The sequence below is a fragment of the Misgurnus anguillicaudatus genome, chromosome 15 (genome assembly GCF_027580225.2).
Source record: "Misgurnus anguillicaudatus chromosome 15, ASM2758022v2, whole genome shotgun sequence".
Lineage (NCBI taxonomy): Eukaryota > Metazoa > Chordata > Actinopteri > Cypriniformes > Cobitidae > Misgurnus > Misgurnus anguillicaudatus.
This window is the reverse complement of record NC_073351.2, coordinates 9,498,829-9,523,317: the sequence shown is the minus strand read 5'-3', so window position 1 is coordinate 9,523,317 and position 24,489 is coordinate 9,498,829.

The following is a 24,489-nucleotide window of genomic DNA, read 5'->3' as shown; positions in this document are numbered from 1 at the left end:
CTTTAAGTAGTAGGCACTTACCATCAGCTTAGTCCAGAACATATCAACCGTGATGCTGTTTGAACAATCACCTTAAAAGAAGAGATATTTTTCTTTTTTAGCTATTCATTCACGTCAGTTGTATCCAGCACACAGACATTTGTCTCCCCTGTTGTCATATGAAAACAATTTTAAAAAATGGATGCCATTACAGGAAGTGTTGACGGTTTAGCTCCAGAGGAAAACTGTGTGTGAAAAGACACAAACGTTGACATTTTCTGGTGATGGAAAGGTTAGTGTTCAAACAAAGAAATTTGATTGGAAAACATACCTTTACCATGTTATCTCAGGATGACAAATAGAAAAAATAGATAAACAAGAGACAATAATTGAACTATTGACCAGGAAAAGATGAGTAAAAAGTATTAACATAACTACATCCCTTACAGTTACTAAGTGAACATCTCTGTGGTTCTGTCCACATTCAGGTCCTTGTCTATACAGTATATTGCTGAATGGACGTATGGCTAATAGTGCTCTTTGAAGTCTACACCAATAAATAGCCTGATCTCACAAAATACGTGAAATAGTCACGCATAATTTTTAGCTCAATTTTGCGTGACATGTCACGTATTTCCACCATTTTACGTGCCTGTGTCACGACTTTCTTTTCTGTGACAGTTTCACGTATTGGTTACTCAACAGTTTTTTCTAATTTCTTACAATTGTCACATCGGTTTGGGGTTAGAACAACTTTCTGTTACATAAAATGACATCCTTACCCAAACCCAACTCTAACCCTAACGTCAGGCGACAATGGTTTAAAAAGCATATGAAAAAATTGTATAAACCAATACTTTAAGTGACATCCTAACGCAAACAGCAAATCTAACCCCAAACCGAAGCGACAATTGTTTAAAAATAGGAAAAACAGTTGAGTAACCAATACGTGAAACTGTCACGGAAAAGAAAGTCGTGGCACGCGCACGTAAAATGGTGGAAATAGGTGACAATGTCACGCAAAACCAATAAAGCACCCCATTTAAGTCCACATTCAAATTTTAAATAGTTTTTTTGTTATGTTTAAGTAGTGCCAAAAATGCTATTTTGAAAAAAAAAATCACTGTTACTCTTCAACAACGCTGTCTCCTATTATAATTTGTTTTATTTACACTATGTAATAGCACAAGAACAGGATGCTCTCTTTTTCCAATTCTGTTGAAATTCGTGCCACCCTCAGTATCAAATGCAATTGATCCGTGATCCTTTCCTATTCTGTGTTGCTTGTACGTTAGCATCCGCCGCCCTGATCTTTCTCTCCACCGATGCAGGTAATTTATCTGCTCTTCTTACAGGCTGGTATCTTTCCACAGGAGCATCACCCTGGCTCCCATCTCAGATGGTGATGGACACAGGTGGCCAAAAAAAGCTAGCGAGGGAGTCTGCGGCTCTCACATCACTCCGCTCGTCCGGGGTTCTGGCAGGGATCTGGAGGGCTTATCATCGGCCCGCAGAAGTGTGCTGTCATGCCTCTGATTGGGTTCAATTTGGGTTTTTTCTCCTTTGCTTTGAGTCTGCACTTTCTGTTTCCTTAACTGTCAAGAAAACTCCAAGAAAAAGACAGTGATTCATCATCTAATGTTAAAGCAGGTTCCACCAACACAACTGCACAGTGCTGAGTTTGTAGCTATATATTGGCTTTTATATCATTGTGAGCAAAGAACCCATTTTTATCAAGTATGCTTACAATGATTTTGCTAAGTATGACATTTCCAACCTGATCTCAAGGGGATTTGCTCATACTTTATGAGTTGGCTAATTTGTATGAATTCATCCAAAGCGAATCATGAAAATCCCACCACAACAGGGGTGGAAGGAAATCATACAAAAATGTATGAATTAGCCACCTAATACTTGAATTGCCATGATATTTGTACATTTGTCAAGGACATGAAGAATTGATTATATGTCAGCCATGATAAAAATAGGATCAGTGTGTTTGGGAACAGATTATATGCCTCAAGCACCTGGAGCGTGGACAACTTTGTTGATTATAAAGAAAGATGTAGTTTGTTTTGTGTTCGGATGAATTGTAGTTTTTAAAGGAAAGAAGAAAAAAGATAGGTATGTATCCATTTCTCTAAGTTGAGGTAAGAACATAGTAAAATATTGAGAAACGGTGGTGTTTTATGTGTTAAACACTGTACTTTGTTGTTTGTATCTCTGTTTGTTTTAAGGACCCCCTCGAAAACGAGATGGTGCATCTCAAGGGGTTATCCTTTAAATAAATTTCTAATTTCAAATTTTCCTTTCAGGATATCTCGATATACACCTGGTCTCACGTTCATGGTTTCTTGTTCAAGGCCAGCAGGTTTGTGGGAACAATGCTGTTTTTTCGGACCCATTTGCTTTGGTGAAACATATGAATATGTACTATATATAGTAAAAAAGGATGAGTTTAACAAAAATTGGAGATAGCTTGAGATAACAAACTACTTGAGTTGGGAATTATCTTAATAAAATTGAATTATCTTAATAAAATTTGGTTTACTCATTGCAGATTCGGTAGAGTACATTATGGTGCCACTACTTAAACATAACAAAAAATGGCCCCTGCTAATAAGATTTTGTTTCTCTCTCCCTGTCTCATCCTTGATCCCGAGGACAATGAGACAAACAGATCCAGTTCCGGTAAATGTGAAAGTCGGCACACCTCTGATCTACTGGCTGTTCTTCAACGTGATGTCCAGCCGATGGCTGACCAATGACCACCGGCAGAACCCGCTTAATCTCCGCTTAATCTCCTTATCCGTTCCAATGTATATATATATATAATATATCTCCCAAGGGTTTTTCCCTCCTAGGACTTTTTTTAATTCCCCGGCTAAAAATCAGGGTTCTTTTTTCTCCTAGGGGGTTTTTCAACCCGGGGAGGCAGCCTTCTTGGGCTTAACTTCTATACGTTACATTAGTAATACGTTCGCTTATAATGTTGATTTAAAGCAGCAGCAAATTTAGCTGCTTGTGCTATCGTGACTTATGTTGTGCTTTCTGTCGATTTTCTGTGCTTTTCACTGCATCTATTATGTAAAGCTGCTTTGATACAATTACCAAATTGTGAAAAGCGCTATATAAATCAAATTGAATTTAATTGAATTTTAAAGAGCACCAATGGTCCGAATCAAGATTTTTCATATCCTTCGGTGTGTAAGTAATAATATGTACTGTATGTGAAAAAATAATGTGTTTTTTAACCATAAACCAAGCTAATACATTGTATTATACTGTACCAAATACACAAAATAACGTTGTTTTTAGAAATGAAATAGGTGCACTTTAATATGTGATCATCTTCAGAATGAATAAGAGCCCAGATTAGATTGTAACCAGTGCAGTTCTTTGATCAATCAGTATGATCTCGTTCGCATTGAAGAAACCACATGAGGCCAGTGAAAGCTGGTGCAGTGGTGGGAGATGCCATCTCTTGCATTTACCAGAACAAGTATTGTCCTTAAACATTTTTTTTCAAGTTGCTCTATGTTTGTTTTGGACAGAGAGTGAAGGAGAGAAAGCGAAACCGGCACCACAAGACTGATGTTTTAAACAGGTCAGCTTGCAATGGTGAGAAAATGTCTACGTCAATTAGGCAAGTCAATTGTATTTCTAAAGCACATTTAAAAAAGCTTCTGCTGACCAAAGTGCTGTACAATCTGATGACATATAAGATTACAAATACAATAAAATAACAAGAAAAACACAATGAATCCCACCATTACATTGATTTAAAAGCCACAGAAAAGATATGTCTTCAGGATTTTAAACCTTCAGCATTGAGGGATAACCTAATGTGAGTCGGCAAATCATTCTGCCACATTTCCTCTGTGAAGTAGCACAATCTAAAGCTCTGAGGTTACCAAAGTCTACCCCAGCCTGGGAGCTTGATCTTAAAAAAAGCTTGATCAGGTACCCGTCTGCATGTCATATCCAAATGCTTTTGCCAGAGGGGTACGAGGCACAAAGGTCTTAACTCAGGTGCATTAAAACGAAAGAGTAATCTGTCGTTTGAGACGTAGGCGAGCGGGGTAGCAGAGAACATTCCAGTGACCCCATACATTTGCACAATACTCTCCGTAAACGCACCATAACATAAATGAATGAAGTTCATGGTGAAGGCAATCCCATAATGCACTGGGATGAGCTCAGGGTAAAAATAACCAAAGATGGCAGATAAAGTTACTTATTGATAAAAAATAGCTATATTTTATTTTATTTTTATTCTAATGTGGAGATAATTGGTCACCTGTAAGGTTGCATTATAGTTAGGGTGCTGTCCAGGCAGTAGAGAGCAAGACAGCTTATTAGGTTTTGGGGAAAAGGCACATAACTTGCATTTTATATGTTAACTATTTAAGCAAGCAAACACTGACTGAAACACACAAACTGTTACAAAACTTTTTTTTAATAACTGGAGAATCTCTTTCTAGGAACAGTATTCAGCTGAACCACATACAGTCAACACCACAAAACAAAAGGGTACAAATGTTGTCACTGGGACGGTACATTTTGAAAAGGTCCTAAGATGTACAGTACAATTTTTTCAAAGTGGGGAATTAACAGATAAATTAAGTTTCTAATATACTTATAATATGATATAATATGATATGATATAAATGGGATTTAATATGTTACCCTGGACCACAAAACCAGTCGTAAATAACACACGTATATTTGAGGCAAAATACATTGCATAGGTAAAAATGATAGATTTTATTTATTTTATGCCAAAATGATTACAAAAACGTACAATTTCCCTGTTCATTCAACATCATTACAGCAGTGAGCCAGTAGTTAGTGCCAAAACAAACCTTTTCAAAATGAAATCTTCTCAATATTTTTTTTTGCACTCTCAGATTCCATATTTTCAAATCATTTTATTTTGGCCAGATATTGTCCTATCCTAATACACCATACACTAAATGGAAAGATTTTTTTAATTAGATTATAAGTGATGTATAAATCTTAATTTGACCCTTACTACTGGTTTTGTGGTCCATGGTCACGTATGGTGTACAATAATTAATTAATATTGAAAATATGTTATTTATAATTAATATAAAATAAATAAAATAAACAGTACATAAGAACTTAGAGGGCATTAGCTTGTCAGGGCCTGGTAATAAATAAAAAACCTTTAAAAAAAGCTAACAGTAGTTACACTAGCCTAATTTTTTGTATTTTTATCATGCGATTAATATGTTCTATCATTATGCATGTTAGCATGATGCTAATAATTACATTCTTGTCTGTTTAGCATTTTGCTGCGTAATAGTTAAACAGGTTACACTTCTCTTCTGGAAAAACAGCATATGTTGTGTTTTGGTGCTGGTATGCTGATGACCACCAGTTAAACCAGCACCAAACCAGCATGGGAATTACGCTGGTCTATGCTGTTTTTATCAGCAGTGTTGAGCACCACTCACTGAGGAAGACATAACAAAAGCAAAATGATTTATAGAGATTTAAATTTATTTATATATATTTATATTGTGGGTTAAGGCCCCATATCAATGACCGTAAAGGAAAATTATAGTTTTAAGAAGCTGAGAAATAGAGATCCCCGCTGTCAAACCATGGCAGAAATCTAAATGCTAGTTTTCACCGCACTCCTTTCTGGATAATTTTAAATGGATAAATGTTTGCTTCTAGTGGTGTAGGATAAGGAAAATGTGTTTCCTTTCCCAGCAAGCCTGCAGTGATGTCATCAGAGAAGAAGCTGGGGAAGAAGCTCATGCTTGTGTCGTCTTTTCTAAATTGGCCCTGAACATCTCATCTCGCGGCTTTGTTTACAGATCCAAATTCTAACACAGAGACCACGACGAGGGGAGCTTGTATTACGCACAACAACATGACACGGCTTAAACTGTGAACATAGGAACGTGTGAACCCCAGTGGTCACCAAACTCAAATAGAAAAGGTTGTCGAACAGAAAATGAAACACTTTGCTGTTTTTTATATTTGCAGCTGGAGGAAAACCAGGGAAATGTAAACTATTGAATAGCACCTTGTATGTTGACCTAGGGAGTAATACAGCGAGGGAATGGAAATAAGACCAAAACATCCCTGATGACATTTAAAGTTAGAATAAGTATAGTCAGTGTCCTTCGGTAAAACACAACATTTTTAAACATACAGTATTTATTTCTACTAAAATAATAGTGAAGGTCAAGATAATCATTTTGGTATTTCTTTTGGCTTGTTGCTGAAAATATCCATCCAACCAAATCTTCACGATCAGACAATCAGGGGTCATGGTATTAAAGTTACCCTAGGATGCAGCAAATTTGATTCTTTCAGTTTTTAAAGCAGTTGATCCATGTGCAGCCTTGTTGCAATAATCTATTAAATAAAATATACTTATTTAGCATTTTCTTTAATCCAGCCAACATTTTATATAGACCAGAGGGACAGAGAAATCAAAATGAATTATAAAGTGAAGAAAGAGGCAAAAGCAGCAAAGACAAAGCCAAAACAGCCACACAGTGAAGGGGTTCAACTGGAACAACATCTGATTTTTGGTTGCCAAACTAAATCGCAATGTTCTCATTCTCATGGCCTGCAAAATCTCCAAAAATGCTTGTACACCATGATTGCAGTGTAGATCTGACAAATTAATCATAGTTTTTACAAGGAACACGTTCTGACAAATGTTGAAAAGTATAACTTTACACAGCAAATTGCTTATAAATGACTGCAATTCGTTCTTCAATCAAGTCTTAAATGGATTTTCTCCTATAAATCACAGTGTTTGGATAATAAAACATGGTTTGCCTATCATCAAAAGAGTGATAACAACATAGTTGGGTTGGAGCACCATCACGTCATCTCATGCAGAAATATCATGCATGATTAAAGTACACCCCAAAATCAAATATTCTGTCATTACAAACCTTATGTTGCTTCAAACCATGCTTTTCTTTTTCTGTGGAGAACAATACAACAACTGTTCAGTGACCAAGGCGAAAAATAATGCTAAAAACACCGTAACAGTCCATATGGGCATTTGCAAGTCTTCTGAAATATGATAGTTTTGTGTGCCAAACAGATTGAAAGCCAGATTCACTGATGAATCCCTCTTCTGCCAAAGCTCTGAAGATCCTAAAGTCCCCATGAAATCAAAACTGACTGACCATTCTTATGTTTAATGAAATATTGCAGTGTTCTTTACAAACAATTTATCCGTGTGAGTCATCATTTTAAAACAACTGCAATTTGGAAAACGATGTATTTCGCAAAACTGCAATGGAAGCAGTTTATTTGCATTTTCAGGTCATCTGATGCAAGTAAGTTAGAGAATTATTATTTAAAGATGAGGCAGTATGCATTAAAACCTCACAGAAACACCTCAGTACATGTCTGCTCCCAAGAGGCTTTCCTTGCCACAAATGTTAGGATAACACATCTTCATTTCTTTTGATTTAAAATAACGTACCATTACCACCAAGAAACACCTATACTTTGCTGCTCCTAAGTATAAGGGGCTTTCCCTTATGTTTGAATAATACTCTCACGTGTCCTTCGGTTAAAAATAATGCCTATTGCAGTCGATGTGATGTTAGTAAACCTACCAACGTCAGTCGACATGATGTTTGAAATTACTCATTTTGAGAGGAAAAACTATGTTTCGCATATCATCGGTTAATGGAAATTTCGCAGTAGTCTTTTGTCAATATTTAGAAAGTAACGCTAAAGTTTTGCGCAAATCTGTAATAGAAACGCAGCTTAATTCTGCTTCGAGTTTAATTTCTGAATGCAAACGCCTACTTTTCTATATCCAGTCAATTTACATTGAAAAACACAAGCTACACCCAGTTTTTCCGTTTAACTCGAAAATACTTTTATGGGTCAGTGACCAAAATGGTTTGGCAAGATGAGAAATTCAAAAATCTTTAAAAAAAAACACTTGTTTTAAAAGCATGCATCAGGTTTATTTCAATGCACATAGTGTATTTATGTTGATTTTAAGAAATAAAAAATGACATTTGCACCATTTTTATGAAAGTTAAGACTGAATGGACCTGAAAATGGCAAATGGTGTAACTGCCAATTGTGCCAAAGAATGAGAAATATAAAATATTTCAACCACCTTGATGGCATGCAAGTGCAACATCAAAAAAAAAACATTTTAAAATATAATTTTATTAGTTATTTCTAAATTTAAATTTTAATGCATTTTTGAAATATTTATCCTGACATATGCTGAAAACTACAGAAGAGGATTAGGGCCACTGGTGAAAAAAATATTTGAATTCTGACTTTGTTCTCAGAATTCTGACTTTAATCTCAGAATTCTGACTTTAAACTCAGAATTCCGACTTTAAACTCAGAATTCCGACTTTAATCTCAGAATTCCGACTTTAATCTCAGAATTCCGACTCTAAACTCAGAATTGAGAATTCTGACTTTAAATTCAGAATTCCGACTTTAATCTCAGAATTCCGACTTTAATCTCAGAATCCGACTCTAAACTCAGAATTGAGAATTCTGACTATAAACTCAGAATTCTGACTTTAATCTCAGAATTCTGACTTTAATCTCAGAATTCCGACTTTAATCTCAGAATTCTGACTTTAATCTCAGAATTCCGACTTTAATCTCAGAATTCCGACTTTAATCTCAGAATTCCGACTTTAATCTCAGAATTCCGACTCTAAACTCAGAATTCTGAATTCAAATATTTTTTTCACCAGTGGCCCTAATCCTCTTCCGTAGTAACAGCTCTGTTTTCTAAATAATTTTTGACAAATTGTGTAAAAATGTATGTAAAAAAACATATTACACTAAACTAAATGATTATATTTTAGTCCACATTTATGAATATATTTATATTTTCATTTAAAAAAAATACAAGTTATACCAATTGACACAGACCGGTCACACCACATTGACATTTTTGCAATTATCCCCCAAATATTCTTTCTCACAGTTACACTGGCTTACCGTGAATGCGAAAACTGATTTTAAAATTCTTACACTCACATACAATGCACTGAATGGGATTGCACTAGAGTATCTTTGTGACCTCATTAGCCCACATACCTCATCACGTTCACTTCGATCTGCTAATTCTCTTTTATTACAACAGCCTTCATGTAAACTCAAGTCCATGGGGGAAAGAGCCTTCTCATATTATGCCCCTATGCTGTGGAATGCTCTTCCTCCTACTATCAGAAATTCACAAACTTTGGGACACTTCAGAAAGTTAATAAAGACACATTTATTTAAGGCTGTATTTTCTTAATTGTTTTGTTTCCCTTGTTGTTTTTGTTTATTTTACTGTATGCGCTGTGGGTTTCAGAAAAGTGTTCTCAAATAAAATGCATTATTATTATTATTATTATTAAAATGAAATAAACCCAAAAATTTTAGAGTTAGTCCTCAAAAAAGAGAATGTAAACAAGTAATCTGCGAATTTGTTTTGAAATTTTAAACCTTTTACATTTAATTGAACCATACGGACACAAAATAATTAAAGTCATTGACCCTTATATGATTATGAAAAAGGTCATTGGCAAATTCCCACTGATTCTTCCGGCCCAGTCTCACGAAATTTCGTTATATAGTCACATATTTTTTATTCTTTTTTCATGATATTATTACGAATTTCCGTGTTTTTTCGTGACCGTATAACGAATTCCTGTTTTCGTGAGATTATCACGTATTGGTTACTCAACTATTTTGTCCTATTTTCTTACCATTGTCGCTTCAGTTTAGGGTTAGATTTACATAAAATTACATCCCTACCCAAACCCAACTCTAACCCTAATGACATATAAAAAATAAATCAGAAAAAATAGTATAAACCAATGTATAAAGTGACATTCTAATGCAAGCACAAAATCTAACCCTAAATCAAAGCGACAATGGTTTAAAAATAGGAAAAATCAGTTGAGTAACCAATACGTGACAATCACACGAAAACAGGAATTCGCTACACGATCACGAAAAAACGCGGAAATTCGTGATAATATCACGAAAAAAGAATAAAAAAATATGTGACTAGATCACGAAACCTCGTGAGACTGGGTAGGATTCTTCTATGTGATGTAACTAAACACAGGTGCGCCACTTTGAATAAGACAGATGTAAAATGGCATTTGCAAAATAAAATTTTCAGGAAAAAATAAACAGATAATTTCCGTGTTTTATTAGCAATTGCTCTTTAAAGTCATTTAATTTGCAGAAAACATTGTGTGAGTAATCCACAAAGGTGCTAAAGAAATAATACATCTAACTATTTTGAACTTTCTAATGTTTGATCATTGAGAGGCTAATATGATTAGTAATGCCACAGCACTTAACATTAGGTGATGCAATTAATATAGCCCGTAGATTTCTCATCTCCAGCACCCTGGTCATGTTCAGGTCAAGATGTTAATCAACTAATGTGAGGGTCATTAGCAAATTAACACGGTTTCATGATCTGAATACTGTAGCGGTAGCTATACCAGCCCTTCATTATACAGCTCTCATAAACCTTTTGGTGTTATGATAATTCTAGTGAAACGCCTCTAATGGACATTCCATCGAAAGATGCAGCAGTATGGGGCCACTTATTTTCCAGGGAGTGCTACGTATAGGTGACCGAGCCTGGGTTGGTTTTAGAAATTGGATTTACTTTCTTGTTATAACTAAGCTAAGGTTAACTGAAAACACTTTGGTCAATTAAAATATATCTGAATTTAAGTGTAAATTTCGTGCAACCACTTACAATACTTAACAAAATCTTAGCCACACAGCCTACCATATATTGCGGAAATGATGTAAGTGACTAGACGCCTCCATTTCTCATTTCTCTCTCTCCCTTTTTCTCTCTCTCTCTCTTTCTCTTTCTCTCTTTCCACAGGGAGCTTCCGTCATTGGAATTCACTGTGTCACTTGGAATTTATTTCTATTTGTGCCAGGCAGCGAATCAGTCAATTTCATCTCCATTTCCTCCTTTCTCCATGCATCTCAATGAGTTGGGCACAATATTAAAATATGGCAGATATGGTTATGAGAAAAAATGGGCTTAATGCCCATCTCCTACAAGGCAGGCTGGCGAGAGCAGATTTTACAGCTACATAAACTGTCTCTGATGGGACACGTCAAGGTATGAACTCTATTATGAATCTAGGTGTAGACCCACAAATGAATCAGAATAATAAATGAATTAATAATAGGCAACTTGCAATTATCTGAGCCCCTAAGACATGTTTAGCAGAAAGTCCATTTGGAGGCTTTTAGATAACACACACAGTCTCAAGAACATGCGCATCAAAACACAATCAAATGTCTAAATTATATCTGCGGATTAAAACAGAAACAACACTCTTTCCCTCACACACAAACACATTAACATTAATGCAGTTAATATCCTCTCCGGAAAGGTCAAGTGTTGAAGGGAAATAGCTTTGCTTAAATTATCAGAAAACATAATGAGACAAAATTGTTTACGGATCCAGGGGCGCATTTTGTTGCAAATGACTGTTTGGCTCCGAACACGCTTAGCTGGAAATGGAAAACGTTTGCACGCTGATGTTTTATTCCTCACTACATTTCCGAGGTCTTTCCTGTTATGCGGGCCACATTAAGTGCTGAATCTATCCTCCACCAAAACTGCTTGAATTTGCCGAAAATCTGCATTAGCCTATATAAAATACGATGAAGGAGGTTGAGTGGTAACACAACAACACAGAGCGGAGGAGACAAAAAGAAAGAGTAGTCACTTATTTAAAAGTTACAAGGAGGATTCGTTCCAGAAGAATTCACCCAATCCAATCAGCCCGGGCTTTTCCGGATGAGTTCTCAAGCAAGTCTGGTGTCTCGGTGCAACAATTGCTATACTTAACCTATTCCTCAATCCTGTCACAGTGCACCGGGTAAGTTTTGAGTGGTGTATTGGTTAAGAACGAGAAATAAACAATGTTTATACCCTCCAGATTACTATTGTGACTCCTTAATGTAAATGCCAAATCAATTAAATGCCTTCAAATGGTACAAAACTCTGCTGCTCGAGCCCTTACATATAACTAAACATCTGCGCATATCAATCCCATCCTTTACCAACTTCACTGGCTTCCTGTGGTCAATCGTATCCAGTTTAAACTCTTAGGGCCCTATCTTGCACCCAGCGCAATTGACTTTGTTAGTGAAGCATGCATCATTCGTATTTTGCACCGGCGCACAGCGGGGTTTTCCCTCCACAGACGCACGTCGGCAAACTAGGGAATGAACTTGCTTTCCCTGGGTGGTTCAGCGCAAAAAAAGAGGCGTGTTCCGGAGCAAACCATCCCTGATGCTATTTTGCAGTTTCAAAAAACAAATGCGCCACTGACCAGAAAAAAATAGTCTGAAGTCAGTGGCACGTTGCGCATTGTTCATTATGCTATTTTAAGAGCGCATGCTTGACCATAAGCGTGCACAACGCGCACACACTTTGCTTATCTAATCTACACAGATGCAACAGTTATTTTTGCAAATCATAAATTGTTACAATAAAAAAGGTTACACTTTATTTTGATAGTCCACTTTAGACATTCTACTAACTATAAATAACTTTGCAACTACATGTCAACTAACTTTCAATATTTTGCAACTATACGTCAACTAACTGTCATTAGAGTATTAGTAGACTGTAAGGGTTAGGGTTAGGGAAGAGGTTTGGGTTAGTGGAATAAGTTGACATGCACATGCAAAGATACAAATAGACAGTTGAATGTCTGTTGAGATATCATTGCAATCAAGTGTTAGTAGATATTAAGCAGACAGTTTACTAATTCTCTAAAGATTGGTAGTTGATAAGTAGTTGATAAGTAGTTGCAAAGTTACTTATAATTAGTAAAATGTCTAAAGTGGACTATCGAAATAAAGCGTTACCATAAAAAATATAAACACATGAGATAAGGGAAATCATAGTGGTGAGCATTGTGGTGATAGTTTTTATTTATTGTGTGGCTGCGTAAAAAAAATTATCATGCAAATAACGATTAAAATATTTTCATAAGTTTGTTATGTGGCTGTATTACGTTTATTTTATGTAAATAATAATAAAAATGTTTTCATAAGAAACCTTAATGTATGTGAACTTGATTTGTAAGTGTACTTTGGGGTTGGACTGCTTGCGTTTCTTGGCTTTCAGCGGTGATGGTGGATGCAGCGATGTCCTCTGCTGGCGTCAGGTCATGTGTAGAGGCAGATCCACCTCCCGTTACACGGCGTGCCCGATTTATGCTGGCAAGCTTGGGATTCCCCGTCTTCTGACATCATTGTAGTGCTTGTGGCGCAAAGTCCTGGGGATGCCAGCTGATGAGACAGTTGTGGCTATTTCCTCACACGCCTGTTTAACCGACGCTGATTTGAGCGGGTTTCTCCCATCCCCATACAAAACAACTTCTCTGTCTTTGACTGCTCTTAAAAGAACGTCAGTCTCCTTGGCTGTGAACCGCTCCTGGCGTGCGCCTGGTAAATCCGTCATAATAATAGCAACCCGCCATGTAACTTGCGCACTTGTGTTTAAAGGGAATGTTGGATGACGTTCTGATTGGTTTATTTGACGTTACGCCCAAACCACACCTATGAAACATTAACCTACTTCAGACCAACCCCTTATTGATTTGCGCCTGGCGCCAGAGTTATTTCTCCCGCCGGGATAATAGCAACAGCACCCAAGATCCGCCCACAAAGTCACTTGTGCTTTGCGCTTCGCACTTGCGTTTCAGAATGTTAAAATAGGGCACTTAGTCTTTGCCATGGCCTCGCACCAAAACACCTACTGAGTTTGTGTAACCTTATGTCCCTGCCTGTACCCTCAGATCTAGTAATGATAACGTGCTTGTCGTTCTCAACTTTAAACTTTCTACTGTGTTCTGGCTTTCAGTATTATTTGCCCTATGTTATGGAATAAGCTGCCCCATAATCTCAATGCTACCTTAACTTAAAATTCATATCGTCGCTGTCCGATGAAAACCACGTTTGTCCATTTTGCCGATTTTGAGAATTTTCAACGGATTGAATGTCCAGGTTCATTTCCGTATACAGTATGCTTCACATATCTAAATGACCAATGAAAAGTTGTGAAATCATGTCATCTGATTTTCACGTATATCCATTTGGTGTCATAGCTGTCAATCACGCCGCGTATCTCCCGCCCTGTGGAAGCATCTCGACGGTCTCGTGAAGTTTCATCGAAGCTCAGCACTGGATAGCTAAATAAACAAAGCCTGGTGAGACAAAGACTTTCCTTCATCGAGGTAAACTTTTCCTCCCTGACACCAGACGTACGTCTAGGGGTAACAAAATTATGGTAGTACTGTGCAAACAAAAAATCTGTCTAGCATTACCATGTCAGTGTATTGATTCATTGTCCCTTCATACTTTGCAAGAGACATTTAATACATTTATTAAATATGAAACGCGACTTGGCCATTCTAATTAATGATCGGAAGAACGCGTATCGACCACCGTTACTGTAAAATATGCACATATGTCTATTTAAACTCAATTTTGGTCAAATGTGGATTATATCATTACACTGGCAAGAATATGGTTACATGTAAAGATGCCGTACCAAGTATGACAACGCTACATTCAACTGCTTTTGAAATACGGTGTTTTTTCACTTCCTGAAAAGAAACCGTTTTGGACATACGTGAGTTTTATCTGGCAGCGACGATATATTCCATTTTGCTTTGTTAAAAAATTCTTTTTTTATAGTTATTTGTATCACCTCTGACTTTGTTATACTGTATCTTTTTTGACAATTGATTGTATTATTGTTTGTCTTATGATTGTATCATTTTGTGAAGCGACCTTGGGTTCTTAAAAGGCGCTATAAAAATAAACATATTATTATTATTTTTATTAAAATTTGTTTTAATGTTTTTTTATTTACACACTTTCTGTAACAAAAAAGTCTCTTACTGTAAACATACTGTAAAATGTCTTCTATAGATGGTTTTAGCAGTAACAACATAAACAAGCGGCTATCGTGGTCCGCACGTAACTTCCGGTAAACTCCGCTAAGAATAAATAACAACAAAGTTCTTTTAAAGTAGTTTATTTATATAACAAGCAAAAAACAACACAGAAAACATTTGTTATTTTCGACGAGGCATTTGTTCAAGAGATCAGTATAGCAACTAGTCAGAGCATTAAAAAAAAATGAAACCGGAAGTAAAGTTCGGATCCAGACGTGTATCGCGTCACCGCATGAAACTGTCTATACTTGCTTTTCTTTTCTTTTCTAGCTGCAGTACATCTTCTTTGCATTGTATTACACGAAGAGTTCATGTTTAAAACTGTTGCTTTATATCCCATAGTTGTCATTTTTTTATATATATACTCTTTTTATTTAAAGGGACACTCCAATATTTTCCAGCTCCCCTAGAGTTATACATTTGATTTTTACCATTTTGGAATCCATTTAGCTGATCTCCGGGTCTGGCGGTACCACTTTTCGCATAGCTTAGCATAATCCATTGAATCTGAATCTACAGAAGAGTCAAGTTTCAAATAGGAAAAATATCAAAAGTCTATGGTAATTTTTGAGCGTGATGCTAATGGTCTAATCAGATTTAATGGATTGTGCTAAGCTAAAAGTGGTACCACCAGACCTGGAGATCAGCTAAATGGACTCCAAAATGACAAAAATTCAGGTGTGTTGGGGTTGGGTAATTGGGGTTGGACAGTAGATCTCCAGGAATAGGGTTGGTCACCACTGTTCTAGGGCATCACTGTCAAGAACCTTATAAAAACCTTTATTTTTAAGAGTATAAGGTGTCACATCCTTCATGACTCCCTTGGTTCCTACGATACTGTCTTTATCAGTTTTACATCTGCAGTGGTTTATTTTCATATGTTGCCACCGTGGGCATTTCATCTGGAGGCCTGTGACAGTCAGTGGCTCCGGGTCCCAGCTTTAATCTGTTACTACTCGCAGCATCTCTGTGAAGCCCTATAATCTGTCCTACTTTATTTCCCCAAGTCAAACTTGATGTCAGATGATGCCTACTAGTGTCAGGAGATAAACGGTCTGTCAAAGTGAAGTTGACTTTGAACCATCAGCCATTTCATCATCCGTTTGAGTGAATAAATAACACTTATTAAGTGAGAGAAGAGGCAGGAGAGACTTGCACTCTGCTATCCTGTGATCTGTCATCAGAGCTCTTAAAGGTCCCTATCAGTCAAAGCCTTGATCTGAACGGGCCACTCCTTTTGCACCAGCCTTTCTACATCACCGCTCTGATGGGCCAATTAGAGAGCCAGTGTGAGGTGACACTATTGGGCTGTTGTTAACCTCACAGCTGCTCTGTGAAAGACACAATCTCACACAGAGGGAAATGTCACTCAACTGGAGCGACATAATGTCAAACGGTGGAAGTGATTTCAATTCCTTTGATCCAGCTGTGGACGTGCAGTAAAGAAACGAAGATCAATAACTAAGCCCTGTTTCTTTTGTAACGTGTTACTGTCCTGTGTTTTGTGAAGTGATGGCCCTCCTACAGTATCTTTGTGGCATCAGTTGAGCATGTTTAAAAAACAACAGCTACTGTAAAAGATGAAGTTCCCCAACAGCACTGTACAGTAGATGTTTGTATTGTTATCACATTGAATGGCTGTGCTCCATTCGATGCGACAATTTGGGTGTTTGTGATAACAAATATGCACATAATGTGGTTAAAAACTGTTTGAGTAGCTATTTGTATGAACTCAATACTTTTAAAAAGTGTGCCTTTTAAGCCTAGTCCACACGTACACATGTATTTTATAGAGTTTTATGGAGTTTTTCCTCCTTTGTTTGAAAAATCTCCATCCACCAAACCAACATGTGGCGATATAATCCTAATTGTAAAGCCATGTTGGCCAATCAAAAGCCATTGCACAGACTCGCTTCATGTAAACAATGAAGAAAGCGTCGCACCATCTGAAGTCAAACAATGGAGATGACAGCTTGCACTCCGCTGTCACAATCCAAAATCTCCGCTTTCACTGGCTACAAGACAAAATTGCTAAACCGGAGTTTTGGAAATCTTCACCCTGGCAGGAGTTTCCAAAATGGTTCAGTTTGAGTGAAGCTTTGGCATGTGGACGAATGATCAAGCCACATAGAAATAGCTGTGGTTTTGAAAGTACCTGTGTTCGTGACGGGGCCTCAAACTGTGGTCTGTAGTGGAAGCGCCCCCAACTGATGCCACGGGTTTACGTGTTTGAGGCCAGCAAGATTTTAACTCATTCCCTGACAGCCTTTAAAAAAAGTTGCCCTCCAGCATTTTTTTCATGCATCAAATTTACACAAAATGCCTTCAAGGAAAATTTTCGTCAATAAATAAATAAACATACAAATATATCAAATGAAAGAACAGAACCTCTGCTTTCAAACAAAGAAATAAACAAAACTGGAAAAAACTTTTCATCTATCTTCATTTGTTATCTTTTTATAACCTCTTAAATATGGGTATCTTCAAAAATACAAAATGTTGAGCAAAAAGCTGAGATAATTGCATTTTTGTAAAGGAATATTGTTAGAAATCAGATTCAGAATGATTATCAAAACATACACAAAGTTTAAAAAGTTGTTAAATTAGTTTTTCTTTTTTATAAATTGAGTAAGAGTGGAATTACAGATTACTGTAAAAACTCGTCAGGAAAGCGTCATTGGCAGGGAAATGTTTTCTCTTAATTGATGAGATAACTCGTCAATAGCGGGGAAAGAGTTAAGGCTGAATTCAGAATCAGGGCACAGTGTCATGATCATGTCTCCCTTGTCATAGTTTTCCAGCTTATTGTGACAGGATCATGTCAGTCCCATGTGTTTTGTGTGGAGGCACATGGTCATTGTTTGTTTGTTTTGGTGCTTTCCTGTCTCATTTCTTGACCCGGCCCCCTTGTGTCCTCGTTTAACATCTTGTCATTTGTTTCATGCCCTTCACCTGTCCTTTTGATTCGGTGTCACTATTGAAGTTTAGTCAAGTTAAGTCTTGTTAACACAATCTGGTGTCGACTGCGGCGCGGGCGCCGCAAACTCTTTATTTTTCAATCACTCCGCAAAGAGACTTAGATAACTCTGCTGATTTTGGACATACAGATTTATACATGAGTGTCTAAGTGTCTAGTTTTTTTTCTGTTCACTCTCAATAAAACAGAATGTTGTGCTTTTTGCAAAATTAAGAAAATAAACATGATGTGCGTTTTGTTCTCTCTCCCTCAGTAAAGTCCTTTCAGAAACACGTCAGAAAAATGTAAAAAACTGTAACTTAACGAATACTTGTCATAGAAACAAAAGATAAATGTCTACATAATGCTTAGAATGTCTGCTTTTAAATGATGTAAGTGAGATCGAAAACAGATATTGTCATTCGGTGTAAACTGTATGAGAAGGAGAAGAGGTACCGTCTTTCTCCTGTTACCTGATTTTCTGTAATGAGATGAGATTGCCACACCCCCCGCCATTGAAGTGAACAAGCAGAGACATCCATATGCATAACTCTTGCCTCCTGCAATCAATGGATACACAATCTACGATCCAGTCTCTCCATTCCTTGTTATGCTGAGTTGTTTCATCCGAGTGCACCAAACATGAATCCTTATTTACTTGCGTATGTGTGTCACTATCTCCAGACGCGAGTGTTTTCTTTGTTCTTCCGTCAAACAGTTCACGCGATGGGAACGCACATACATACGCACACACACACACACACACACACACACGAGTCAGGAAATTTGACGCGCTTTTTTGGTATTCTTATAAAATACGCAATTGCAAACAGTACATCTCAATCTTTATTTTGCTTGCATCTAAGCGTATATCTCCGCACAGCAAGTTTATTAAATACAGGATCACTCGCATGTGCACACATTCATTGGTTTCATGATCAACACGTGAGGGAGTAATGGCGGCGTTGGCTGTAAACAAACATTGATAAGTTATTATCACGCTTGTCCCTTGTTGTGTTTCTACTATAATGATTACAAAAACACAAATAAGAGTCGAGACAACGATAGGCAGTTCTTATTTTGAGCTTTTTACTGCACAAAAGTAAACCTCTCGCTGGCCAACCAAACACTAACCCTGTGTTCATTTTTACAATGGCCAAACAGTACCTTTACCATGATTACTATGGTTTTTAAAGGTATACTTGTGAAATTTATAGAACATTTTTCAATAGAAAAAAATAAAAATATATATATATATGTATGTATATTTATATTATAAATTCCCAAGTAAACCTTATCATGGTTTTACTACAGAGAAAGTTACATTACTGTTGAACATTCCTATAAGGCTGTGGCTCATTGTGCAACTCTTTTGTTTCCTCAGCTGTCAATCACTGATTATTCAGGAGCTTTCCCGCCTCAATGCATACGGCCTTTCCCAAGTAAAAGTGTCTTAGAAATTTTAAATCAATATATTGTTTTATGTGAACAAGTAGGCTGAATGATTTTCACATCATTTTGAAGAAAAAACTCTAGACTACTAGATCCTGTTTTGAAAAGTCTTGGGAAAACATGTTTAGAATTAATTTTGTGGACTTGTATCAGTGACTTAAACATTTTGCTTTTTCAAAAACCATGCATAAACATTTTTCTCTCAAAAATACAAACATGTACATACATGTTGATCATATAATATTGTAGCCCAGTTTGTGCTGAACACAGTGTTATGAGACTTGCCATTATTATGTTTTTAAGCAACTGAAAAAAGCACAAATGTCAGTGCAGGTCAAAACTTCTCAAGTTTAGTGTTTAGTCTTGTCAAATCTCTTTTGTTACCTATCTTCTTTTGTGTTGTTTGCCCCCTTGTGGGCTTTTTATTCCATTGTTTTTCTTGTTTAAATAAAGTTTTTTGTAACCCCGCAGTCTGCATCTGGGACTGCATCGAAGTCTTTCTAGATTGGGTTTAAGCTCCAGTGTAAAAGTAAAGAGAAAATGGGCTTTGATTGCATGTATAGATTTGATGTAGTGCTGTACTTGAACATTTGCTGAGTGCTGAGATCAAACAGAGAGAAAGCAAAGTTGGTGTCTTGAACTGTGATTGCTCTCTAATGCCTCTAAATGAACTCCGTCTCTGGAATGTAAATTAGCTCTCTTCGCTGACTTATAAACTGCTTGGTTATATTAACTAATCTGGAGATCTTTCAACATGATAAGCTGTTTGATTACCACTCCGGCCACAGTTCAGACTCCTTCACAATGATTTTTCATGCAGGTTTGAAAACAAGAGAAAAGGCAACTATTTACTTTGGCTGGAAATGCCAGATGAAGGCAGATTAGAAAAGGCATTGCTAAAGTCTGAATCGATAAAGATGAAGTAATATCTCTTGGCAGTTTCATGAGAAGATATTTTAACCTTACCTCCCTACTAAGCATTATCGACAGAGTTCTTCCTGATGGGGCAAATTCACCACTTTAACACTCAATAGGCTGGATTGGATATAAGACAGAGAGGATCTGGGAATCAATGAATCAGTAGTCAGGGTGCAAACTACAGTACATAGGAGATTAAAGGAAACTATCCCAGAATGGATTGCAAAAGTCTAAAACTTGCAAAGCAAAATAAATGTTGATTGTTTTTGTTGACGTAATTTGTTTATGTTCATAATCAAAATACATTAACATGGTCCAAAAATCTATTTTAATATTGCACTTTAAGAATTACAAATTGTTGCTGTTTTCAAAGATTTGATTGTCTTTTTGACAGTGACAGAGTTAAAATAGATTTAACTCTTTCCTCGCCAGCGTTTCAAAAAAAGTTGGCAGCCAGTTTAATACCTTCCAGAATTTTTTCTTTTTTAAATATATACACATACAATATATCAAATGAAAGAACAAACCTTCTGCTTTCAAATAAAAGATAATTGCGTTTTTGTGAAGGACTTTTGATAGAGATCAGATTCAGAGTGATCCTCAAAACATACACAGGGTTTGAACTGTTTGCCCTAAAGGGTTGCTTTCGGGTTTTATAAGTTGGGTAAGAGCACCACCTGGTGGATAATAGCATAAATATGGATTGTTGTAAAAACTCGTTGTTGGCAGAGAAGCATTTTCTCTTAATTGATGAGTTAACCCATTAATGGCAGAAATAGTTAAACAAAATATGAAGAGTTTGGTTCCAAAACGCAATAAACGCCATTTTTGAAAAAAATTAGTTACTGCCAAAATCAGCATTATATCAGGTCAGTAGTTAAAAGTAAATTCTTAATTTTACGCAAAATCCAATATCCGCCGTGTTATTCGGTCATCTTTTCTCCCTTTTTTCCCAAAATGCGATAAACGCCACTCCCCCTTTTTTACAGAACGCAATAAATCCCACAGCGCACCATTCACACAATGTAAACAAACATGGCGGCGCGCTGAGTACATGGAGTCCTAGTTTTCCTCATCTACTTTGTACTTTGTGATCAACAAACAAAACAAAATAATACTTTAATTGCATTGATAAACCTGTGATGGTTTTCTGTGATGGGAAAGAAATGTAAGCCATCAACATCTAATAATTTCCCTGAAAGGCACTCGGGAGACGGGTGCTTGTTCTCTCGACAGCATCAAGCTTCTCATGCTAACACATTGACCCCAGAGGATCTTATGAAAAACTTTACATTATTTTACTCAAAGTCAACGAAAATCGAGCAGGACCAAAAACATTTTACATCTGATCGCTGTGAAAGACGTTAAGCGAAGACGTCAAGTAACCGCAATGACAGGGTTCTTAATATGACAAAGTAAGTGTTTTGATTAATAACATTAATGTTTATATTTTTAATTAGTGTGTACAACTAGTCAACTAAATGAATATAACATGGCAAAGATGAATGCACATTTATATAGGCTATTGATTCAATAGATTTATAGCATTTTGAATAAAAACTTGTCATGGATTTATCGCATTTTGTGGAAAAATAATCTGTTTATATAATAAATCTTTGAAAATCAACTTATGGATTTGAATTTTTTATGTTTTTATAACCTAAAGATGCTGTGTGAAAGTTTGTAACAGAAAATAGTTGTTTTCATCTTGTCACTTTCTTGGTATAGAAAACACGTTTTTACCAAAATTTGTCAAAATGGATTTATTGCGTTTTGGAACCAAACTCTTCATATATTTTAAACAACATCTTAGGTTAAAACAAGTTTCAAACATATATGTACTGTAAAAACATGCATTAAATCTGCCCAGGATGCAATGAGGGGTGTCAAAAAATGTTACAAACAAAATACGAAAATCACCCTCTCTCTCCTCTTGCCCTTACCTCAGCTGTTTACCCTTTTCACAGATGATGCCCCAGACATGTCGATTCATGTGACACGCTCCAACATCCAATCGTTTTTACTTTTTGCTGACATTTAGACAACATGCCTGTGAGCTACAAACACAGAAAGATATTAAAAAAGCAAATTAGACTGAATGTATAGAGCTTGACTCACCTGCATCCTCTCAGCGAGCAGCAGATGATGTATTGTGCATGTATTGATTGTTAAACAAACTGTTGTATTCAATGTGTGGGTCACCGGGTTCTCACTGTTCAAATGTCTCGAGATTTTAAAGCTGACGTTTGTGGTTGTTTTTCAGTTCTTATGCTAGCCACCATTAAGTGATTTTTCTCAATATTAAGATTTTTTGCATCCTCAGATTCAAATAGATTTTTAAATAGTTGTATCCCGACCATATATTGTCCTCACAAACGATACATCATTGGAAAGCTTGTTTTTTTCAACATACAGATGATGTAACCACACCAGCCATAGAGCTCACATCCAGCACCTTCAAGATCGTCTGAGACCAGCCACCCGAACAGCTGCTGCAACAATTGGTTTGCCTAACCAAAGAATTTCTGCACAAACTGTCAGAAACAATCTTAGGGAAGCTCATCTGCATACTCGTTGTCCTTATCGTGGTCTCGACCTGACTAGAGTTTGTTGTCGGTTTGTCATTACTGACTTGAGTGGGCAAATCCTTACATTCGATGGTGGCTGGCACTTTGGAGAGTTGTTCTCTTCACGGATGAATCCCGGTTTTCACTGTACAGGGCAGATGGCAGACAGCACGTATGGCGTTGTGTGGGTAAGCAGTTTCCTGATGTCAGAGTTTGATTGAGTGGACCATGGTGGCGGTGGGGTTATGGTATGGGCAGGGGTATGTTATGGACAACTAACACAGGCACATTTTATTGATGGCATTTTGAATGCACAGAGAAAATGTGACGAGATCCTGAGGCCCATTGTAATACCATTCATCCACAACCATCACCTCATGTTGCAGCATGATAATACACAGCCCCATGTTGCAAGGATCTGTACACAATTCCTGGAAGATGAAAACATCCCAGTTCTTGCATGGCCAGTATACTCACCAGACATATCACCCATTGAACATGTTTGAGATGTTCTGGATTGGCGTGTATGACAGTGTGTTCCAGTTACTGCCAATATCCAACAACTTTGCACAGCCACTGAAGAGGAGTGGATTAACATTTTAAAGGCCACAATCAACAACCACTGCACTGCGTGAGGTTTTCGGACCCCCAAATACATTAAAATTGCACATTTTAGAGTGGCCTTTTATTGTGGCCAGCCTAAGGCACACCTGTGCAATAATCATGCTGTCTAATCAGCATCATGATATGCCACACATATGAGGTGGATTGACTATAACACAGATTTAGACAGATTTGTGAACAGTATTTGAGAGGAATAAGCCTTTTGTCTACATAGAAAAGGTTTTAGATTTTTGAGTTCAGCTCATGAAAAATGGCTGGAAAAACAAAAGTGTTGAGATTATAATTAATAGTGAAGTTTATAAGGTTGACTGGCACACAACACATCACCGTGGCCAATGCTGCAGCTGGCGTGCCATCTTGTGAAAGGGCCTTAAATGTTTCATTAACACTCTCACCAAAATGAAACTTGCAGATTGCTAAATAAATCTGGTTAATGGGTGATCTTTTGAGGCTTGTTAGATGAAAGAAAGGATCAATCACTGACCTAAGTGGATTGTGTTTTTAAACTAATTGGAAGTAAAGATTTCTGCACTTTTTGATGGAATGACATTGAAGCTGTTGAGTTTCAATTAACTTTAGTTTAATGAGATTAACAATGTGCAGACAGAGCCTTTTCTCACCTACAACTGCTAATACAACAGACCCTGCTGTATTCAAAGCATTGTTCTCTGTTCTTGCCATCCAAGAAGTTGGATGAAGTTAAAAAAGTCATGCATTTTCAATTTTGCAGTAAGCATATTCTGCCCTAAAGCTACACACTGCCTGAAGACAAAACTGTGTCCTGAAATATAAAAAGTTCCCTGTCACATCTTTCTTAAGCTGGGATAATTCTATTAAAACCTGTGTTGAACAAGGGCAGAGATTTCACCTCACAAGACAAGCAATTCATAACAAAAGCTTCTGCTTGAACTAAACTAATATGATTATGTGTTCTTGACCCTTTATTCTTTTATGGCGTTTGAAAATTAGACTCTTATCT